Here is a 21,517-nt window from a genome sequence, read left to right as displayed (position 1 = left end):
CAAGAGTATGGCTAAACTAGGCTTATGCTTGTAATCCCAGTACTTGGGATGCAGAAGCAGGCTATCACTACAAGTTCAGGGGCAGCCCGGCCTACATAGCAAGATCCAGGCCAGCTTAGGTTATAGATAAAATAACAGTAAAGCTAGGCTGAGTCTTTTGCCAGGGCTTGCCTTGGGTCATCAAACTGCTCAACTCCCCATGCTGTGTGGCTGAGTCACGTACATCCATCCACAGGTGGCCAGTCTCCCGAAGCAGTGACTAGAACTTGGGACTGCAGAATTTGTGTCTTCTCCAGAGGGATCTTGAATTCACCCTTTTCTAACCAAGTTGATTTGCCCAAGCTAGGGCTTCCCTGGAATGTTTTAGCATTTTCCTTTCCCCAGGGTTATGGGGGCAGAGACGGGGAGTCATAGGTTCCAGGGTGGGGTGGGGACAAGGACCAACCATGCTGCCTTTTGCTTAGAGCTCCGGGACGGTCTTTCCCAGAGGCCCACAGAGAGAGCAAGGGGAGGAGTCAGATAGTGGAGAATTAAATTTTCTCTTCAGAGTCCCTTGAATCCTAAACACATGAGCTGGGAAGGATCCAAGGGATAAGGACGAGGGATGCTGACACACACATGAGTCACCTATTAAAATGTGTTGGAGTCTAAAGTGGCCGGTCTGACTGGGACAGAAATCTGGCTCCAGGTGGTATATACGCTGCTGGCCTATGGGTCACACAGAATCCTCCAGGGTGCCTAGCTTACAGAGTTACTAATCCTTGGAAGGTAGGAGCTAGTCCTTTGTGCTTTCCTGTCCCCCAAACCCAACATAGGGTCAGGTCCAGAGTCTGTTGGTTACATGTTGGTCACACATTCACTAAAAGGAGCAAGTTAGAAGATACCCAGAGCATATTTCAGTTGTGAATATGTTTTGAAGTCTGAGTTCTTGATTTTTTTTTTAATGGTAACTAGGCTTAGGGCATGTGCCTTGCCACTGAGTTAAATCCTTATCCCATCCCCTTTAAAAGACATTGATGTATTTGGGTGTTTGTGTGTGTTTACGTATGTGAGTACTTGCATGCTGTTGTCTATAGGTGAAGGTCAGGGGGCAGCTTACAGCGATCAGCTCTCTCTGTCCACCATGTGGTTCCCAGGGATCAACCTCAGGTCATTAGAAGCAAGTGCCCTTATTATCTGCTGGGACACCTCACTGGCCCAAGCCCTTGACTATGTAGTCCAGACTGGAATCAAGTATGTGACTTACTTGCCCTTGCCGCACAATTGCTGGGATTGCAGGTGTAACTACACCATTGTCTTAGGGTTTATCTAGTTAGGAGGAAACACCATGACCACAAGTAACTTGGAGAGGAACGGGTTCATTTTGCTTATACTTCCATATCACTATTCATCACTGAAGGTAGTCAGAGCGGGGACTCAAACAGGGCAGGAACCTGGAGGCAGGAGCTGGTGCAGAAGCCATGGAGGAATTCTGCTTACTGGCTTGCTTCTTATGGCTTGCCCGGCCTGCTTTCTTATAGAAATCAGGACCATCAGCCCAGAGATGGCCTCACACACAATGGGCTGGGCCCTCCCTTATCAATCACCAATTAAGAAAATGCCCCATAGGCTTGCCAACAACCTTATGGAAGCATTTTTTTTTTTTCATTTGAAGTTCCCTCTTCTCGGATGAATCTAGCTTGTGCCAAGTTGACATAAAAACTAGACAGGACAGCCACCATGGCTGGAGTTGTCATTTATGTTTGCATCCATGCTGCATCTGTTCTTCCTTTTAAATACTGTTGGCTCATAGCAAGGATGCTTGTTTCTTTGTTGGGCATGTAGTTCATACTGGAGAAGTCTAGGAGGGGTGTTTCTGGATGCCCATCTGGACCAGCCTCCTAGTACTCATTCCCTCCACTGTTGTCTTTGTGTAGCTGGTCTTCGGTGGTAGGAGGGCCAGGCAGGTGGCTTCTTGATGGATGGCCGAGAGGGACATTATTGGCTTTAGTCATACCGTCATGCACTGTGACTCCTGTTCCTCCATCTAGAATTGCAACTCTGTATTTTATTGCATACAAGTAATAATTCATTCCAAAGTTATCATGACTCTTGCTTGGGGAGGGCAAGTGGGGCTTTGCAGACTGAGTTATGCCTCTCGGATCCTCATATACTTTACATCTCTGAGCAGCCCCTGCTTTCAATCTGGGACTCATACCTCCTTTCTCAACCCGTGGGCTGTCCTGACATATGGGCCACCACTCAATGCTGGCCTCCCCTTTCTACATGCAATTAAATCATCACAAATTTATTAGATATTCAATATGTTCAAGACACTTAAGAAAGATAAAATACAATTGAACCCTAGCCCCAAACTTTCATCTGTGGGGGCTTTGTCCTCTGAATGGGGGAGCAGTTTGTGAAAAGCAATACTATAAAGTTAAATAATAATGAAGATTATAATGCAGGAGCTGTCACACAGAGGAACAAAATTAATTAATTACTAAATGAGCAGTGCCACAGATTCTATGTGTTGAGGGAATTCCAGAAAGAAAGATGCCGTGCTCTGGGGTGCTATAGCATGACTGGGGGGAGCGGGGGCAGGGCAGGGCTGGCAGGGGTGGGTGGAGTCTACTAGGTGGGCGGAGTCCAGATTAGACTGGCACAGGCTTATGGACCACCTACTATGTTCCAGACAGACCACAGTACTCCAAAAGTACAGAGATGAGCAGGGCAGAGTCGCAGAGGCTGGGGAGCTGTAAAGCATTAAAACCCAAGTTTGGGTTCTCTGGTGGTTTGAATGTGAAATGTCCCCCATAGGCTCATGTGTTTGAACCTTGGTCCCTGGTTGGTGGTGCTATTCACAGAGGATGTAGGGTCTTTGGAGGTATAGCCTTGCTGGAGGAAGCACGTCGCTGGGGTAGACATGGAGAGTTCATAGCTCCTCCCCACTCCCAGTACACACTCTCTGCTTTGTGTTTGCTGCTGAGAGGTGATCTCTCAGCTTCCTTCTCTGGCTTCTTGCTGCCATACCTCCCTCACCATTCTAGACTCTCGCCCTGGAACCATTAGCCAAAATGTAACTAATACAGATCCCCAGAACCTATATGAAGTTGGATGTGAAAGCCTTCATCTGTAATCCCATTGATCCTACTGTGAGATGGGAGGCAGGGGACTCCTCAGAAACACAAGGACTAGCTAGCCTGTCGTGACAGCAGTGAGTAACGGAAGACCCTGTCCCATACAAGGTCAGCCAAGGACTGACACCTGAGGCTGACCTCTGACCTTCTGTGTGTATGGAGTCTGCTAAGAATGCAGGATTTCTGCCTCATTCAGACCTGCCACTTTAGAATCAGTTCCGCTTTAACAGGTGAATCATTTGTCTGTTTACATCAAGAAACACTGTTTCGGTGGGCTTCCCTTCCCTGCAGATTCAGCTCTCAGAACCACTGGAGTGATGGGGTCATCAGCCAGCTTTCAGGTTGTCAGGAGAGAAAGAGATATGCGGAAGTGGAGTTGTGAGCACAAAGAAGAGAGGAGGTGAGAGGGATCTAAATACAAAAGAATAAGAAAATGGTTTTTAGAATTAAGTAAGTCTATATGTTCATCTTATCATTCACTTTAAGCCTATTCTGTAATCTAATTAGCAAAGAGAGTCCAGGCAGCGACTATCACTTATGCTTTACAGATAAAGGAAAAGGAGGTCGGGGGTGTCACAAGTGGGGTTCTGCCTTCTCAGTTAATGTTGCTTCCCTTCTCTATAATCCCTGTGGTCTTGAGAGACTGTATGCTATCGATCAAGGCAGGTAGCCTAAGTAAAAAGGCTGAACACACACACACACACACACACACACACACACACACACACACACACACTCACACTTATAAACATACACACACATACTGACACAGACACATACACACACAGTTGATGAGTACCATAGGCTAGAGGAACACACAGAAACACACACACACAGACACACACATATAAACACACAAACACACACACAGACACACACATATAAACACACACACACACACACACACACACACACACACACAGAGTTGATGAGTATCATAGGCTGGAGGGGCAGAGCCCAGGTAGAGTTAGTTGGCTTTGAGCAGGAAAAGGGAAGAAAGGTTAAAGGTACAGCGTTGAGGAAGAGAGGGAGGAAGCCAGGAAAAGTTAAAGGACACAGAACCCACGGGCACCAAAGTCACTCAGCCGGTGTATTCAAACAGCATTTACAAGCAGCATGCTACAGTCCTCACAGCTCTAGACAAAAGACACAGGCTGGTGTTGTCTTTGTTGTTGTAAAATGACACAGAGGCAAAGGGGTCCTCTCCTACATCCTAGAGAGCAGAAAGCTTGTAGGTGAGAGGGAGCTGCATCCCATGCAACCCTCAGGACCCACCCCAGGGTCTTCCTCTATCCTTACTTTCACCTCTGTTTGCACTCTGCTGAAGTTCTGGACTGTTGTTGCTTTTATGATGGCCCTGGCCCCTGGTGAGGAACAGGGTGTCTGGATGTCTCTGTAGCCACTCAGAATCAGAGGGGAGTCTAGTGACAGTACTGACTGCTATTTGAGGTAAAGCAGGGTGGTGTGATGATGGAACAAAGACCCCTGGAGTGGGGAATGACCCTGGAGGGGTCAGCTGGAGATGGTAGAGTGAAGCTATGTGCTAAACATTCTGCCATTCCCTGACCGGGGGAGTGAAGGGGTGGCTTCCAGTTACAGAAGGAAGAGCCCACAGAGGCAGCCCTTCCTTTCCCTCTGAATCCTTTGATCTGGGAGTTCTGGAGAGTCCATCCCAGGGGCCCCACGGAACTTCTGAGTAACTTACTGGCGGTCTTGAATTTTACTCCTTTGTGTCAGAGGTGATCTGGCTAAAACCAAAGCCACATTGGTGGAATTCCAGGAATCTGCCCTCCTTGCTTTGGGGAGGTCATCTAGCCCTCAGGGAAGGAGCCCACACTGTTCTTGTTCTAAGGCCAAAGTTTGCATTCAGGGCACAGGAAGGCAGTAACTCCCCTCAGACTCCCCTCTGCACCAGACCTACATCTCAGAGATGGGCACACTGCCACGGTCATGTTGTCACCTGAGGGAAGATGAACAGTGTGGACACCTAGGGGGTCTTTACACAGTTTTCAATCTCCAGCAGTGGCTGCATCCCACCTAGGGCTAGCAACTACTCCCTCTTTCCTGGGATGAAAGGATTTCCTAGGAAAGGAAAACTTAGTGGTAAAACCCAGAAAACCCCAGGATGAGTTGATTACGCTAACCATTCCCATCCCTATCTTAGGAAAGTTCAGAATCTGAAATTTCCCCAGGCACAAGCCTGGATTTTCTCCTGAGGATTCAGGTAAAAGGATGGACTTGAGTATGCTGTCACCGTACTGCATGGGAGTGGTCTTAGGATCTGCAGAACCGAATCAAAGTTCCTTGGAACTTCCAGGGTATGCAAGGATGAACACCACACTTCACTCATATTTATGAGTCTCGGTTTCCTTACCTGTAAGATAGGGGTTATGATGTGAGCTTCCGAAGGCCGTGGAAAGGAATGAAGCAGGCAGTGCCCATCAGCCGTGTCTGGCCCAACCATTAGCTCTCCTGATTCTTCCCACTCCTTCTTTGTTCTGGGGCAATAGGCATTCTGTTTGTTGTTGTTGTTGTTGATTTGCTTGCTTGCTTTGTTTTTGAAGGTCTGGTCATTTATGTGTTACTCTTGAACTTATTTTTGACCTGACTCAGCAGTAGAAGCGCTTAGCAAAGATAGCTTACACGTTCTGCCGATCTGTGCCTGGCAGTTTCCTTGGGCTTCCTTCATGCTCTTGGCCAAAAGTTTAGTATATTCTGAGGCCTTCTCCTTGTTTTTCTTGGTACTTTGTTTCTTCAGAGCAAAACATCAATGTTCATGTTGCAGGATGCGTGGGGTGATAAGACACTAACTCTTGGGGTGTTCTGGTCCTGGGTTTCTTATCTTCTTTGTTTAAGAGCTTTTTGAGAATTTAGTGGCAGACATCATCATCATCTTCTTCTTTTTTAAAAAAAAATTTATTTACTTTTATTTTATGTGCATTGGTGTTTTGCCACGGGTGTCAGGTCCCCTCGAACTGGAGTTATAGACAGTTGTGAGCTGCCATGTGGGTGCTGGGAATTGAACCCGGGTCCTCTGGAAGAGCAATCAATGCTCTTAAAGGCTGAGCCCTTTCTCGAGATCTTTCTTTTTTTCTACCACCCCTTTAATTTGTCCCATATTGACATCATCTTCTTTAGAGAGATTGAAAAGTCTTTGGATTCTACCATCTCGTTTGGGCCCCAACCGCCTCAGCGTAATAGTATCTGTCAGTCTGGGAATATCCCTCTCTCTCTCTCTCTGTTACACACACACACACACACACACACACACACACACACACACACACACTAACTAACTAACTTGAAAACACTTAGATTGGCATTCACTGTGCATTCCTGAACAGACTTGCACTTCCTCTCTCTGGTTCTCCTTGGTCTGTAACAGGAATGCTCCTTTTTCCATAGCAGACACTCTGATCCTGAGTTCAGGGAAACCTTATCTGTCATCCCCACGTAATCCTCAGCTCCTCACCCAGAGCATCAGCAGCTGATTCTGTGGCCATGCGCTTCTCAGAGAAAGCAGGACACGTGCGTTCATCGCCCACTTCAATGAGTTTCTGACATCCAGTGGCTGGAAAGGAGATATTCAGCTTCATCTTGACAAAGCTGACAGATTGGGAGGTGCCATGAGAGAGAGAGAGAGAGAGAGAGAGAGAGAGAGAGAGAGAGAGAGAGAGAGAGAGGTGATACCCATTCCTTTTTGTTGTTGTTGTTTGTTTGTTTTTTGAGACAGGGTTTCTCTCTGTAGTTTTGGTGCCTGTCCTGGATCTCGCTCTGGAGACCAGGCTGGCCTTGAACTCACAGAGATCTACCTAGCTCTGCCTCCCGAGTGCTGACATTAAAGGCATGCACCACCACCGCCCAGTGATACCCATTCTTTATGGAGGAGATGGAGCTAGGGAGCAGGATGAGTTTACTCTGGGTCAAAGTGGTAGAATCAGAGACAAGCATTAGATTCCTACCTAACACTTAACTGTATCTCCCTATTTTGAAGGCTTGGCCATCTAGAGTGTTCCCTGTTTGAGAGGGAAGGAGCCATTTTATTGATTTGTTCATTCATTCAACAAATATTTGCTGGATACCTACTATGTGCCAAACACTGTTCTGGGCCCTGGGGACACAACGGTCAACAAAAGACACATGTATTCAGCCCACGTGAAGCATATGTCCTGGTGGGGGGACAAAGTAAACGTCTATGTCATATAAGGCCAAGTAGTAAAAATTGCTTACATGGGGACACAGAGCAGGTTTAGGCAGCAGGAAGTAGCTGGTGTGGCATCATCCTGCAGAAGCTATAGCAAGGCCTCTCTGAGAGGCCAATGTAAAGGTGGGCCCCGGAAGAAAATAGCCACAGAACTATAGTGGTCGCTTCTGAATCTCCCAGTGACCTGTGGAGTCAGCTGCTCAAGAACAGCCCGTCCCTGACTGGGGCGAAGGAGCAGATGGGAATGCAGCTGTTCTCGTCAGCTGTCCTTCCTCTGGGTGGACTCCTCTGCTGGTCAGAGCTTTGTGGAAAGGGGAGGAGGAAGTCAAGCTAGAATCCGTTCTGGAGGTCAGATTGCAGATGAAAATGACATAAATGAGTTACTCTGCCCTTCTTGGAGACACTCTCTACCCGTGGTGACAAATCACAGTGAATTTGGTTTCCTTTCTGGTTCTGGTTCGTTGGCATCACCTTTTCCTTTAAGAAAAAAACACAGCCCTGTTTGGATTGCACGCTAAATGATTTATGAGCATTATTCTTCTCCGTTCATCCTACCTGTAGGAGCTCCGGCCCTTGCGATCCTATTCATGTTGATTAAGTACATTTGAAAGCAAGAGGAGACTGAAATCACTTCACAATACAGATTCAGCTTCCCCTGGCTCAGGGGAATTCCTCATCTCCCCTTTGAAAGAGCTCCTTTGCAGAGAGACAGCAGGAGGCCCATCCAGACCGGGAACAGGAAGCCCAGGGGATCTTTCTCTCTGGAGCTGGTCATGGATTTGAGATTCTGGCATTTCTGGGTAGAGGTACACTCAGGAGTTAGTCTATGCTTCTTTTACTTCTCCACCTTTCTGCTAGCTGGTACTGTGCCCGACTTGACCCTGGCAGGGTAACGTTGATCAGGAGCACAGGAGGGCATTTCTAGATGGTCAGTCAGAGCTTAATGTTTTTAGGAATCTCATTGAACAGAGGTGTGGGAGGATGAAGAGAGGTCACTGTTTTTGTACATTCCTGGGTTGATTAACTGTGTGTGTGTGTGTGTGTGTGTGTGTGTGTGTGTGTGTGTGTGTGTGTGTGTGTGTAAAGGAACCATGGCCACAGAGCGAGTCCTCAAACTGAAGGTCTTCTCATTGGGGTCTGTACTTGTGTCTGTGGCCTTCCCAGTTTCTACCTCATCCTTGTCTGTTTCCGTGTGATGGAAATCTTGAAGGTAAACTGCTAATTAACGATCTAAACTTATAACTTGGCGCACATTAACACAGGACGTAGACTTCACTGATTTCTTTGACTTGGCTCCTGTTAGTCTGGAAATCAGACTTCAGTAGGTTCTGTTTCTCCTCCAGTCTCCTCTCTTGCATCAGTTGGGCACAGGGCTCCCTCCTACAGATCCTCAAGTCAAAGATGAGATGGGACAATGACCCCTGAATTTATAGTATAGCTGTGAACACAAGGGAAGTTGCCCGTCATTCCTGCCTTTGTCCCTTCTGAGCTGCCTCGGTGTCCAATCTTTCAAATCTGGGCTGTAATAGTCTTACTCCCTCCTGTCTTCAAAAGCCACCATCCTTTGTGGCTTTGTGTGCTGAGTCCCAGTGCCTCACTCGCCACCCTCCCGTCTTTTTAGGACGTCATGGGGCTCCCACCTGCCGCAGACGTTAGACTAGCTGGACTTTGTCTTAGTCTCAAGCTCATCTGTTTGGTGACTTTGGAAAAGCCATCTCCTATGTGTGGTTCTCAGTGTCCTCCTCTGCTAACTTAGAGAGAGACCATTTGAAGAACAAATGGGACATTAGCTTTGAAAAATGTTTTGAAAACTGAACGGTTGCCGTCTCTTCGGAACAAATTAAAATAAATCCTTAAGAGCCAGGCATGATGACATATGCCTTTAATCCCAGCACTCGGGAGGCAGAGGCAGGCAGAGGCAGCCTAGTCTACAGAGCGAGTTCCAGGACAGCCAGGGCTACAGAGAAAAACCTTGTCTGGAAAAATCACCACCACCACCACCACCACCACCACCACCACCACCACCACCACCACCACCACTAAGAACAATTATAATAGAAAATAATAATAACAAATAGAAAATCCTTAAAATGTAGACATTTGGGCTGAGGGATAACTTACTCTGACTTCAGCATGCCTTAGTACACACAAGTACATGCTTCCCCACTCTCCTCTGCCCATGCAGGTGCCCCTGCACCTAAGCAGACATAAATACAAAAACACCAACACTCACAAAATATGAAAAGTTAAAATTCTAATGTCTGGCTATATCCAGCCTGGGAGAGGGTTTTAACAGTGCATCCTGAAGAAAAATCGTGAAACTGTTTATGTGGAAATAGAGACCAGTACTATGGTGCCAAACAGTCCCAACCCTTATAGGAGTCCGAGGCTGGGGGGTTGGTCACCCACTACATGCCAGGCGTCTTCTTGGCTCCTTCATGGATAGTGTGGCCTTCACCAATCTGGAAATGGTATTATCCTTGTTTGAGCAGATGGTGGGATGAGATGCAGAAGGGTTAAGTTGCTGCAGAAGAGCACCAAGCGAGTGGATTGGAAGGTGGAGCACCTTTTGTGCCGTCCAGTCAGAGCCTTTAGCTTCCACACTGATCCCAGCAGTGGCCCTGGCACACAGCTACCTTTAACAGCCACCCGCTTCTGCTCACAGTGTGTTCCCCAGAGAAGTTGTCCTTCTTCCCTCCCTCCCTGGCTCTTTCCCTCCCTCCCTGGCTCTCTCTGTTCAGTACACTTACCAGAGGACTGTTCTAGTGCCTGAATTATATGGTTAGCCAAGCCGGAGCCAAACCTCAGTGCTGTGGACTACAGCAATCCTGAAAAGGGCTGTGAGGGAAAGGCGCCACTGGACACAGATTTTAGCCTGAGCTTAACCTTCCTCCACGAATGTTGAGCCACACTGTGGGGACAGACGCCGAGATCTGCCTCCTACTCTTGGATCCCCTAGTTATCGTCCCACTATCAGGGAGCACAGTCCTGGATGGAGGGACACCAGAGTGTGGTCATTCTCCCCCTCCATGACTTCACTGGGCAGAGTCCTCCATCCCCACCCCATCCTCTGTCTAGTCCTGTCTTCTCCCACCCCTGATGTGGAGGGTCTGCCCCCACTCAAGCTTTTGCCTACTCTGAGAAGTCCTTCTCTGCCGAGCAGCTCAAAGGGTCTTTTGAGTGGGGGAATGAGCAGCCTGTGGGCCTGGGAGGAGAGATAAAGGCCAGTGATCCCCAAGGGCCACGGGGTCAGGGGCTGTGTATCTGGTGACTTCTGAATGCGAGCGCCAACAAAGAGAAATCTGTGGTGGGAGAGCCTCCGCGAAGGAAATAAAATCTCCATGAAAACAAACTTTTGTTGGAAGCTTTCTCCTCTTGTTTTGGCAGCGCTGCTAGGTCCTGGGAGGGGAAGGCCAAGAGTCTTCCGGAGGAGTCTGGAGGCCCCCAGATTGTCCAAATATCGCCTTGCTCTGAGAGGACTGTTTTCTTCCCTGCAGGAAGAAGGGCTTGGGAGTCAGTGTAAGAACCACTGGCTTTCTAATCAAGGCTAGTGCGAGCAAGAAAGAGCTGGGGCCACAGAGCAAGCACTTGGATTGTGAGTTAGGAGACGTGGCTAACACGGAACTGTCTGTCGTGCAGTTCCGTGGCTCCACAAACCCCAGGATCCCTTTCAACCTTGGTTTTCTCATCTATAAAATGGACATCACTTGCCCAGATTTATTCATCTAGAAATGCAGGACCAGTCCTGAATGAGCACAGCCATTTCCCTGCAGCCGGTGGAGAGCAGAGGGTAGAGGTTTCTTTTTCTTCTCTCCAGGGCTGAGTGGTCACAGATGATACTCAGCAGTTTAGTTTCTGCATCTTGTTTTTCCAACTTCAAAGACGCTGGCATGGTGAGAGAAAGGCCCTTGGTCTGTCTTCACTTCAGCGGGCCCCTGCATTTGGAGGTTGGATGGATAGTTAAAGGAGCCTTTCCCCAGCTGCTGAGATGGTCTTCAGTAAGCCCAGGGATGTTTTCTCCCTGGAACTAGTAGAAGAACCAGAATTTGTGTTGGGTCCAGGCCCCCAAGGGTTGCCTCTTTTTGTCCCACTCAGGAGGAAAATCCTGGTTGTGGCTGCTGTTTCATGGAGCTCAGGGCACCGGGGAGTTCTGGGTGTCCAGAAGGGATAGAGCTGGGGTCAGAAGCTGAGCTGTGGTTTTGAGTCTGTCTGCTTCTCTCACGCTGTGTGACTGTGGGCGAGAACTGTCCTTCTCTGATACCTATTTCTCTTACCATGATCATGCAGAATGGGTAAGTCACTCTTAACCTCTGCAGGAGATGGGAAAGTAGGTACTAACCTGGGACAGTTCTGCTGGGTGGAAGAGGCCTGAGCAGTTGTTTGGGGGCAACAAGGCTGGGAAACAAGCCTCTCCCTTCATCCCCCAGTCTCTCCCTCAACTCCTTTCCTTGCTGGCAGCCAGGGATGTTGTTTCTCTTCTTCCAGATGAATTCTTAGAGACAGATGTGTCCACAGCACTCTGGACATCCTTGAAAACTGAACAGCATATGGCTCTTTTTGACCCCAGTGGGACTGACTGGGGAGGGCCTGTCCTTGGAAGTCTGACTGAGTCAACAAAGGCCCCTCCCTCTTCCCTCTGCTGTCCCATCAGAGCAGGGCCTCTGACTTCACATGGCTGATCTGAACTGTGGGCAACAGGGAGGCATTGTTAGAGGTGGTTAATAAATGAGGCCTCCTCTGCTGACCACATGGAGAGCTCACTTGGGGCATGTTCAGGCTTGGCTGGCTGGGATGTGAGAGTACAAGGAAGGAGTGGACTATGGGAGCACTCATACACACACACACACACACACACACACACACACACACACACACACACACATCACTCACACATACATATGCATGCACACACATTCACATATGCACACCCAGTACTTTCACATAGACATGCATATACATGCACAATTGTATACATAAACATATACAGTACACATATTTGCACACGCATATACATATACACATATTATAGACATATGCACACATATACATACATACAAATACACCCACATACATACACATAGCATATAAACATATATACACACATGCACACACATACATATATACACATATAATACACAGGCACATATACATACATACACACATGCACACCATCATGTAGACCAAGGTTTATTAGTATGTGGGCCTTTGGGTGACATTACAGGTATAGTGCCATGCCTAAGGCAGACTGTTTTTGTCTGGTGACTTGATGGCTCATCTGCTTCTCTCCTTCCAGCCGTCCATTTAGATGGGGCCTTCTTTTCAGTGGCTCTCTAAGGTGACCAGACTTGGTGGGAAGGCCTTGGTTCTGAAGAGCCAGGCTTCAGAGGACTGAGAGTCACCCGTGGGAATAAACGGAGAGGAATCTCAGGCTGCTTGCAAGCATTGAGGAGTACCTGCTTTCGCAGGGCCCTCGGCTGGGTGCAGGGAAGCAGATGTGGCAACCTTGTCCCTGCCTTCAGCATCTCATGGGGCAGGGTTTTGGGGGGTGGGGAGGCATTGGCTCAGACCCGTAGGTTCATGTATCTGTGGAGGAGGCCATCCATGGCCATGATGACGAGGGGACAGGAATTTGGTCAAAACTTTGTTTGCAGGAGGTGATGTCGGTACAGACTGTCCTGAGCTTTACTCGGGAGAGAGAGGGCCTTAAGGACCTATCCAAGGAGGAAGGAGAGACAGACTGAGCGCTGAGGCACTTGGGTTTCAGTATGCAGGTACTGGAGAAACTAATGGACATATTTAAACAATGGGGGACATTGCCAGGGTATTTAGAACACTTGTCTGAGCAGACATGGGTTAGAAGGGTCCAGACCAACTCCATATGGCTAGAGCCATATACATTTTTAAAATTCTATTTCGCACAGTGGCGTTCAGGGGCGGGGTTTAACAACATATCTATCTATCTATCTATCTATCTATCTATCTATCTATCTATCTATCTATGGTTTTTTTGAGACAGGGTTTCTCTGTGTAGTTTTGGTGTCTGTCCTAGATCTCACTCTGTAGACTAGGCTGGCCTTGAACTTACAGAGATCTGCCTTGCTCTGCCTCCTAAGTGCTGGAATTAAACGCATGCGCCACCACTGCCCAGCAGAATCCATGTTTTTAAAAAAGCTGGGTGTTGGAGCACGCTCCAGTTAGGGTTACTGTTGCTGTGATGAAACCCAGGAAACCTGGGGAGAAAAGGGTTTATTTGTCTCACACTTTGACATCACTGTTCATCTCTGAAGAAAGTCAGGACAGGAACTCAAGCAGGGCAGGAACCTGGAGGCAAGAGCTGATGCAGAGGCCATGGAGGGATGCTGTCTGCTTTGCTCATCATGGCCCAGCATCAATTGCTCAGCCTGCTTTCTTATAGAACCCAGGACCACCAGCGCAGGAAGACACCACCCACAGCAGGCCAGGCCCTCCCCCATCAATCACTAATTAAGATAATGCCTTACAGTCAGATCTTATGAAGGCAATTTCTTTTTTTTCTTTCTTTCTATCCTTCGTTTTCTTTCTTTTTTTTTTTGGTTTTGGTTTTTTTCGAGACAGGGTTTCTCTATGCAGCTTTGGAGCCTGTCCTGGATCTTGCTCTGTAGACCAGGCTGGCCTCGAACTCACAGAGATCCACCTGGCTCTGCCTTCCAAGTGCTGGGATTAAAGGTGTGCGCCACCATCGCCCAGTGAGGGCAATTTCTTAATTGAGGTTTCCTCATTTCAGATGACTCTAGCTTGTGTCAAGCTGACATAAAACCAGCCAACACAATGGCACATGCTTGGAATCCTTGGAATCGGGAGGAGATGGGCAGATGCCCGAAGCTCACCTGCTAGCCAGCCTAGCCTAATCAGTCAGTTTACAGGCCAGTAAGACACCCTCTCTCAAAAGATGGACGGCTCCTGAGGAGTGGCAGCCTGGGTTGGTCTCTAGTGCATGAGTGCACACATAAACATACATGAACACATAATAGAAAGTGGGGGGCTAAGGATGAAGTCAGTGGCCTAGTGTGTGCAAGGCCCTGAGTTTGATCCCTCCCACTGAAAAATAAAAAATATATAAACAAATAAATTTAAAAGATAATAGGCCTTTTAAACTACAATTTGACTTGCAATTTTCATATCGAGATACTGATGCTCAGGGTACGCTTCCATCTATGTGAAATGGCATCTGATAGGTATGTTCTTTGCAGCTTTATTTATGATTGCAAAAACTTGGAAAGAACTCAAGCATTCATTAATTGAAGACCAATTAGATTGTGGAATGTCCTGACAAGGAGTACTATGGATTTAATCTGAGGAAATTCTTTGTGTTGATGTGGAAAGATCTCCAAAATAAATTGTGAATAAAAGCAGAGCCCCCCAAAAGTGCCACGGTGTACACAAAACTGGGAAGACAAGAATCCACGTTTGTATTTGTTTGGACAGATGAGAGATAGAAACGAGAGGCAGACATCACCATGTACACCATTTCATACTATGGAATTTTGAACTGTGCTATATATTGTCTATTCTAAAACTAGATTTTAAACGAAACAAACAAACAAACAAACAAAAAACAAACCCAGACCACTACCACGAAAAACAACAGCAAAAAATACCTCACTACCAGTTCTACCAAACATCTGGGACTGAGTTGTGCTAAGAACTGCTGGTTTGCAGTCTCTAGGCTCAAAGCTATACAGTGGCCATGGAGATATAGGGACAGATTGAGGAGTTACTTGGATGAGGAGTGACATCCCCCTGTATTGGGTATGGGGATTGAAGAGCATGGAGATAGAGATGGGTCCCAAAGGCAGCCCTGGTCTGAGATGGGAAGACTGGAGAGAAGCCCATTGGGGACAGGGGCAGCTCTCTGTTACCAGGGCCGTCACCCCTGGAGAATCACCAGATCTGGCATTCTTTTCCCATTTATTCCAGAACTGGTCCTGACCCCTCCCCATTTCTCTATCCACAGAGGCAGTGTTTCCTCCGAGGGGATATTCCTCCAAAGTTGTATGTTTTGCTGAAGCCTGCCCCACTGAAGGTTCTAGGCTCTAGCTTGCTAGTGAAGCTCCCTCCTTCCAGAGTAGCTCTCAGATCCAAATCTCAAAGAGGTGTTGACTCTGTAGGTGGGGTCTTCAGGAAATAGAAGCATTGAGAGCACCTATAGGCCAGGGGTGGGAAAGAGGCACAGTCAGTACACATAGCAGCAGAAACCCACATTCCTCTCTGGGTCAGTGTGTTGCAAGATGTGGTGCTCCTGATGGAGAGGACATGGGCTGTGAATCTGGGGCTAGCGGCCTGGGCTCTCTCAGGATGCATGCACCCTGGGGACCGGTGGCAGAGTGAGAGATAGAGAAGAATAGGTAGGGTATGCCAGTACCTTTGGGCACATGTGCTTCTTTGGTGAGGCAGCATGTCCTTCTGTGAAGGTGGTGCTAAGATGAAACACCGGGTGGACAGCTGTGGGCAGCTGTGTGGTTTGTGAACTGAAGTAAAATATGACTACACTCTTGGTTTTGGCTGTAGCTGGGAAGGATCTGAGGACAATTAATAAATCATTTAGTGGCCCAAGTTTAAGTAACTTATTATTATGGGATGCATATATTTATTATGCTTCACTAAGCAACACTGGCACACTTCCTTTGACTGTCACACAATTTGCATGCAATTTGTTTCAACAGTTTTTTTTTTTTAATGAATCTATAAATTATTAACTCTCATTCTTCAGGACAGATTGCTCGGATTTCCTCCCCTCCCCCACTACCTGCAAAATCTCTGTGTCCTCAAATGATGGCAGTGCTACCTACCTGTTGTGTGAGGGCGAGGGAGTGACTGGGAACCTGGAGCTGGTCCCCACCAAGGTGTGCAACTGGGGTGATTGGCTGGTATGGAGGAGAAATACTGTGACTACAAATGCTGCCTTCCAAATCTATGTGAAAGCTGAGGAAATGTGGGGTCAGGGAGAGGCAGCCCAGTTAATGCGGGAGCCTGAAGCGTTTCTGACCCTGGGCGGGTATGTGTGTGTGTGTGTGTGTGTGTGTGTGTGTGTGTGTGTGTGTGTGTGTCTCCAAATGGTCGTTATGCAGATGAGGAAGCCCAACCCCACAACCTCACTGCTCTCACTCTCCCCAGCTCTGATTTTCCACCTTTTTCTAAGATGTTCTCCACACCGGGCTTTTGTCATTGTTGTTGTTGTTGTTTTTAAGGCCTGAGAAGTATTGTTTCATTTTTCTTGGAGATAAAGTTTGAAGCTTTCGGTACTGTGACATTCCCAGCTGAATCCTTAATTGTTATTGCCTCTTCTCACAAAAATTTTCTTCAAAGTACTTAGGGCCGGGGTTAAAAGACGGCTTAGCTGGTTTGCCTCTCCACGTCCTAGATGTCTTTTCTAATATCTAGACAGTATACATCATGGAGTACATTGTGAGGACCAGCTATTCCCTGCCTTCATTTCCTCCCACCTTGTTGGAGTGACCCAACATCAACAGGTATCAATACCTGTTGAATGAATGAATGAACCAACCAATTAGAAACTCAAGCAACTTCTTGATGCGTTTATCTACTTATTCTTTATCAATAAAAATCGGGAGTCAGAGATGGGGTAAGAACCTGAATGAGAGCTGGGCAGTGGTGGTGCACACCTTTAATCTCAGCACTCAGGAGGCAGAGCCAGGCGGATCTCTGTGAGTTCGAGGCCAGCCTGGTCTACAGAGTGAGATCCAGGACAGGCACCAAAACTACACAGAGAAACCCTGTCTCGAAAAAACAAAACAAAACAAAACCAAACAAACAAACAAACAAAAAGAACCTGAATGATTAGAGAAGTGGAGAAGCTACCAATCACCTCCTCTCTCTTCCATTCCTCAAACCAAGAAGCTTGAGATCCTCTCTCAGCTCTACCTTATTACTTCCTGTCTCCTATCTGTCCTCAATCCAAGTTTAATCATGGTTAGTTTTGGTCATCTAGTGGCTAGCTCCGCCCTCTGATTCAAAGCAAAGTTTATTGTCAGAATGTGATCAAAATATCACACAGGAAGCGCAGAGAAAGGACTCGGCACTCTCGGGCCCTCAAGGACACTAGACTCTAGAAGCAGGAGGATGTTTCACACATCGTGAGTGGGCACTCACCTCTCCTGTCCTCCCCAGTCTTCCTGAGCAAATTAAGTTGACCATGATGAAACCTTGCTGATGACTCACAGGCTTGCCCGTTGGCGCTCTCTCTGGCCCTGCAGACCCTAAAGTTTGCCTTTGATGAAAACCTACTCCCTACTCCTCTTTTATAATATCAAGATAGCTGAGGCCTACCCAGATACCTTAACCTGTTAGAAATGTGTGTAACAATAGAGCAAGGAGCCATAAGGAAAGCTCTAGAGCATCCCTTCTGAATAAGGTTCATAAACGTGATTTTGTGAAACGTACTTTAACTGCTCAGAGATTTTTAAAAAATTGTTCCCTTTCCTGTACTTTTATTCAAGGTCGGATTTATGAAATTATTGAACAGCTAAATCATCAGCTAGCAAGGCTGGTGTTTTTGTCATAGAAACCATGACCCGTCTTCTGGGAGGCTGTGAGTAAAAGCGGTGTGCGCTGGAAAAGGCATTCTGTCTGCTGTTTTGCTTTCGAGAGGGTCACTGAAAGCCCTCTGATTTAGATACTTTAAGACATAAGAAGGCAATTAGCAGTGAGCAGGGCCCCTGTTGACTGGTGGTTTTGCACAGGAGACGGCAGCTGCTTCCCGGCCTCAGCCTGGCTCACCACCTCTTCCCCTTTGCCCCTGGAGGGTGCTAGCTCTTCAGTTTGCCACAGACAGACCTTCACTTGTGTCTCCTCCAGAGGTTGCCTGCGGCCGACCTTTCTGTAGCCCAACAGAGGACATTTTGAGCAAATCCTGCCCCCAGAGGGCCTTTAGACCCTTCTATGTGTGGGCAGAGTCCCCCTGCCTGCTTTTGTACCCTCTGCCACCTGCCATCTCCTTTGCAGGCAGATGCCAGGTGGAGACAGTCAGCTGCACAGGAGAGATTGTTCTGGGTAGTTACTGCTAGCAAGGGACCATATTCTATCTCCCTGCCATCAGAATAATCTGTCCTCTGCTGGAGGCACCTCAGAGGAGCAATGAGCAGGTGAGGCTCAGCAGATGGTACTGCAGCCGGGGTGGCTGGGAGCTAGAGGGCAGAGATGCCATCTTGCCTCGTGCAAGAGGCCCTGCTTGAGTGCCCAGTGACTCTGTCACAGTGCCCAGTGGCCTGTGCTGTGAACCTAGAAACCCTCCCCGACTCCTCCCCTGTTTATGGCAAAATTGGGTCTCCTTAGGAAAGGCATGGTTTTCCTACTCCGTTTGTTCTCAGATTGGTGTTATACCCTGGAGCCAAATTAGTGGCTAAGAACAATTGGAAACAAATGCTCTTTCAGCATCCCACTGTGATCTAGGGATCCAGGTGGGGACACCAGCCACGTGGTTGCTTTCTCCACTGAGCCACTCCTCTGCTGGGAGTCAGCATCCCAGAACCGTTTAGCACAGCCAAAGTCCCTCATCATCAGCCAGCACTGTGCACATCTGCCTAACCCTGGAGCCCTGTTCAGTTATTTATGAAACAATATTCAGGGCCAGCCCCAGGAGGCGAGTTGGGAAATAATGAATGGGAAGTGTCTTAATGCTGTTTGGAGGGGCTCTGAGACTCCTTCTCTGAGATGTACAGGATGGTTGGTTTGGTCCGGACCTAATACCAGCAATTTCTTCTTTTCAGTTCTGCTCTAAGAAAGGTGGCTGGCCCCACTGTCCCCTACTATATGGATATATCAGCTCCAAAGGGACCTGGTAATAGAAAGTTCTGGGAATACTTGGTGGAGAGAACCTGCTGTTGTCCCTTCAAACTTCACTCTAGGCTTGTTCAATCTTTGACGTCATGATTGGACATCGCCACTTACAAAGTTCACATCAGAAAACTCATAATGCTTTGTTTATGATTTTTGTGGGGGACAGCATTCATTGCTATCCTTGGCTGCAAGCAGCGTGAGGGCTAAGGACATGCCTACTAGAATGTAGGTTCCTGCAGGTCAGAGGATTGGATTTGTTGTTCATCATTGAACTCAACCTAGCGAAAGAGCTGACACACTAAAAACATTTTATACGTAAATGAATTCCTGGCCTGGCTTCCCATCTGGGATTCCCTAAATAAATCCTGCCCCCTAACCCATGTCTTAAATTTAAAATGAAAAGGAGGGTTTTATTTTGTTTTGTTGGTTGGTTGGTGTTTTGAGGCAGGGTCTCATGAACTAGTTAAGGCTGGTCTAGAACTTGTGGCAATCCTCCTGCCTCCAAAGTGCTGACATTGCAGACTTCTGCTACCACCTCCAGCCATGCTCTGTTCTCACTCGGCTCCCACTCTGAGCCAGCTCTTCTGCTCTAACTGGCTCCTAGGCTGGCAGGCGCTGCCCGGTGTTGCAGATGTCCTCTCCCCCCCCCCCCCCCCCAAATGACCCTGGTTTAGTCCTTATTGCCTCTTGGTGGCAAAAATGCTGTACTTTGCCTGCACTGCCTCCCTTGATGAATCCTCAGATTGTCACTTTCTCTTGTCACACAGCTGAGAATTCTATGCAAAGTAAAGCCAGATGCCAGTGGGGACTTGTTAGCACAAAGCCGGGCATTTGTTCTGCCTGGGGCTGCACCTCCTGGGTAGGCTGTATTTACTTTTCTTTTGGAACCAGACCCCTCTCCAGAGGGGACTTGGGGGCCTCTTCAGCTCCAACCAAACGAGGACTGTCCAGGGTCATCCTGCAGCTGACCCCTCTCCTGTGTCACATGGCTTTTGTTCCCCAGAGCAGGAGCAGTTTCTTCCCTCCCCCTCCATTCCTGCTTCACAGTTTCTCCTGCTTCTAGCCCAACCGGGGCTCAACAAGAAGAGTTACTTGCACGAGAGACAGCATTTTAACCTTTTAAAGTAGATCAGGAGAGCATCATTGCATTTTTACCATGTCTCTTACAGGCAAGGCAAGCAGAAACATTTGAGTTAAGACTAAAAGATTGATTGATATTTTGTCCAAAATTTCTTGGAATCTTAGGACTTTTGGGGCTGAATATGCACCCGGTGGACATCTTTGCTTCTGACTTATAACTTTGGGAAATGTGGACAGCCTCAAAATCTTGCTATAATTCACAACACTTTCCCAGAATAACATCCACACCATTCGGGATAAAAACTAAGATGCATCTAAAACATAGAGGTTGCTCTTGCTCCAGTCCAGTCTCTTGGTCCAGGAGCTGAAGAAACCGAGGCCCAGAGAATTAGAGGGACATGCACAGGGTCCTAGGTCTAAGGTGACTCAGGCCATTCTTTTATATTGCCTAATCCTCCTACTTGACATTAAGAGGTTAAGAGTTCTAACCCACTCATCTTCTCTCGGCCTCCCATTCCCTTCCCCTAAAAGACCTCGTGCACATCATTTATTGCCGTGGATACATTCCTAGACTCTCATTTCAGACTAGAGAGTTGGTCTTCCCCACTCCCCACTAGGCAGTCCTCCTCCTCTGTTTTAAAATACCAAATAATTTCATAAATCATTTCCAACCCCAGTACCAACCCTCCAGAGTCACCTTGGCTTGAGTGCTTCCTTCCAAACCTTCCCTGTGGACCCACAGTTTGGGCAGTTTTTGCATTTGGGAGAAAACAGTGCTCATCTTTTCTTGCGGTCCTGCCTCTGTGGCTGCAAGGACTCTGGATTCCCTGCTCTCTCTGCCAACACTCCTGCCCCCCCCCCCCCCCCCCCGTCTTATCTTGTCTTAGGACTGCTGAGTGCCTCCATTCCCTACTTTTAAAGATTCTGAGTGTTTTCTTCCCGCCCGCCCATAGGCACTAGGAGACGTTCATGGTGGTGGTGGGTGGGTGTGTATGTGTACAAAGTGTATATAAGGTAAAACTATTTTTAAGTGCACTGAACGTTCAGTGGCACTATGTTCATCCATACAGTCATGCAGCCATCTCCACCATCCGTTCACAAACCTCTTTTCACCTCGCAAAATTGAAACTCCCCTATTAAACAACTCCCCACCCAGCCCACCCTACTCCCAGCCTTTGGCAACCATCTTTGTGCTTTTGGTCTCTGTGGATTTGACTGCTCCAGGTATTACCTATGAGTGGAATCAAAGAGTATTTGCCATTTTTTTGTGCTGGCTTAT

The 21,517-nt window shown here is 47.6% G+C and overlaps 1 protein-coding gene and 1 pseudogene across 7 annotated transcripts in view; one reads left to right on the top strand and one right to left on the bottom strand.

Moving 5' to 3' along the window:
* Positions 1–21,517, top strand: part of Pknox2 (PBX/knotted 1 homeobox 2) — a 273,676-nt gene that overhangs the window by 36,051 nt on the left and 216,108 nt on the right. The gene's annotated exons all lie outside the window — the stretch shown is intronic.
* Positions 636–6,766, bottom strand: LOC128102578 (40S ribosomal protein S6-like; annotated as a pseudogene).

This window comes from Peromyscus californicus, unplaced genomic scaffold (genome assembly GCF_007827085.1).
Source record: "Peromyscus californicus insignis strain IS unplaced genomic scaffold, ASM782708v3 Scaffold_11__1_contigs__length_118956290, whole genome shotgun sequence".
Lineage (NCBI taxonomy): Eukaryota > Metazoa > Chordata > Mammalia > Rodentia > Cricetidae > Peromyscus > Peromyscus californicus.
Note: the sequence above shows the minus strand (reverse complement) of the source record. Positions and strands in the feature narration are given on the sequence as shown.